The 2,556-nt window shown below is 33.2% G+C and overlaps 1 protein-coding gene across 1 annotated transcript in view; it reads right to left on the bottom strand.

Annotated features, from left to right (window-relative positions):
• DNAH8 (dynein axonemal heavy chain 8) overlaps positions 1–2,556 on the bottom strand; it is a 339,355-nt gene that overhangs the window by 160,981 nt on the left and 175,818 nt on the right. The gene's annotated exons all lie outside the window — the stretch shown is intronic.

Here is a 2,556-nt window from a genome sequence, read left to right as displayed (position 1 = left end):
ATACATATATACTGTAGTTTTGGAGGGGCTAAACTGCAAAGTTTTATTAGCTCAATTCTTCCACTTTTCCTTTGACTGAAAAATGATCATTCCATTGGAAAGATCAAGCTGTATGATACAGTGTTCACACTTTAAATATCTTTGAGAATAAGATGATCTGATACAGATTAAAATGTATAACCAACCGGTTTTATACTATGTGATTTCATTTACATGACATTCTTGAAATAAAATTATAGAAATGGAGAAAAGATTAATGGCTTCAAGGAGTTAGAGATTTGAGAGAGAAGTGGCTGTGGCTATAAAAGAGTGGCATGAGGGAACCTTGTGGTAATAAAACAGTTCCATATGTTGACTGTGGTGGTGGTTATACGAATCTACACATGTGACGCAATTGCACTGAAACACATGCATACACAAACACATACACATGAGTGCATGTATAGTTGGTGAAATCTTAAACTCTGTGAATTGTAGCAATATCAATTTCCTGGTTTTGTTATCGTACTATAGTTGTAAAACATCGACACTGCAGAAAGCAGAGGAAGAATACACGAGACCTCTGAACATTTCTTTGCAACTTCCTTTGAATCTATAATTATTCCAAAATGAAAGTTTTAAAAATACGTAACCAACAAGTCAAAGTTTTTATAAATACATTTTAGAAAAGAGTCAATGAGATTTTTTAAAGCTCGTTGATTAGCACTTATCAAGTTAAAATTGTAAAGTAAAAAAAACAAGTTCTCTGGCTAAGGGAAGAAAAAATACACAGAGTTACCTGCTTAGTAAGTTGCTCCTCACAGAGTTTATAAAGAACATAAAACTTTTGAGCCAAGATAACATTTTCAAGAAAACCACAGCTTGCAAGTTTAACTCGCATAATGATCTGAAAAATTAATATAGTGAGGTTTTTCAACAACTTTAGTAAACAACAAGTTAAGAACATAAATTATACTCAGCTTTAAAATCCCAATGCATACCTGTCTATCAGGAACCATCATAGCAACCGTTCTAAACTGAATTTTTAAGTTTTCTGGTAGTTCTTGGCGCCCAGCATATCCGGGGTTCTAAAAGTTAAAATTATTTAATTTCCAATTATTGATATAAATTGCATTTCATGAATATAAATACATTTCAAATTCCAAATTCAGATTCTAAGGTGTATTGGAAAAACATTAAATTCATAAAACCTCCCTCCTTTCTCAAAAATGTATATTGGACTATGCATATTTATTAAGGCCACATCACTCGCTTTTACACATTTCCATTTTCTTTAAACTAACAAAGACACAAACATACCACTTTGTGTAGCAAAAATTAAGCATCTGTTTATCTTTCGGTTAAGAAAATAGAAAAGAAAATAAAAAAAAGAAAACCGAATAAATACAGGGATAATTATGATCGAAGTGTTATTGAAAGAGAAAGTTAGTTTAGAATTTCACACTGATTAGTCTACTTAGGTAATTTTAATTTCCTCTCTTCAATTACTCTTTTCAATTAGAATTATAGAGTTCTTTGGCTGACATGTACCATTTAAAAACCTCATGGGTGTGAAAGGAAATAAAGACGGAAATGACGAGAAAAATGCTGGAAAGGACAAACATAGAGATGGAAAGGAAGCCAAGGCCTCAGAAAGTAGCTACAGGTTGAGAATGAGTCAGATCCAAAAGTCCAGAGAGTAAGGTTAAGGGTTCAAAAACAAGTAAAGGGAAGAGAGGTCACTCATTTTAGGGAAATACAATAAGAAGCTTTCAAACCTTGACCATTTACTGAGTACTGTCAATAGGCCAGATACCTTGCTAACTGCTGGGAATACAGAGATTGCTGGTTGCCTATCAATATTCCTTCTTTCCTTCTTCCTTAGCCAAAGAACCCCAGTTGCAAGCTGGGTACATCGCTATCCAGATTAAAAACTACATTTCTCAGCCTGCCTTGAAGCTGGTGTGATTAAATTCTACACCGTGAGATGCAAAGGGCACATTGTATGAAATACCCTGGTTTGTTTGAAGGCAGGTGATTCAATCAACTGACTGCAACGAAACAGAGATGCTACTGTCGCATCTTAGCTGATAAGATGACTCTGAAGCTGGAAACCATGATAGAGTAGAAACGCAGAAGAATTTAAAGAGAATAAAATTCTTATACATTAAGCCACTATTTTTTATGTCTCAATATTCACAGCCTAATCCATATCTAATTGATATTTCTAATATTATTCTTAATCCAGGGAGAATGTTAAACTTCTTTTAAATTCTTCTACACCACAGTTATCACACTGAGTAAATTTCTTCATCCCATTTTCTAGGTTATAACTGATCACGTCAGGATTATTATGTACCCCCAACTGTTTTACTAGATGTTTGCTTACAATAAAACTTATCAGAAATTTTCTGATTTTGCTTCCTAAGATTTATCCACTGGGACACGTAAAACTCTGAGTACTTGGTATTATCCTGAAACTTAGAGATTTAACTGAGAACATATAAAAATATTACATAAAACTGGTTCAAATTAACTTCACTTTTCCAATTCATAGAAATTCTTATTTACTCATGC

Source organism: Pteropus vampyrus, unplaced genomic scaffold (genome assembly GCF_000151845.1).
Source record: "Pteropus vampyrus isolate Shadow unplaced genomic scaffold, Pvam_2.0 Scaffold18, whole genome shotgun sequence".
Classification (NCBI taxonomy): domain Eukaryota; kingdom Metazoa; phylum Chordata; class Mammalia; order Chiroptera; family Pteropodidae; genus Pteropus; species Pteropus vampyrus.
The sequence above is the reverse complement of the archived record's forward strand: the minus strand, read 5'-3'. Positions and strand labels throughout refer to the sequence as shown.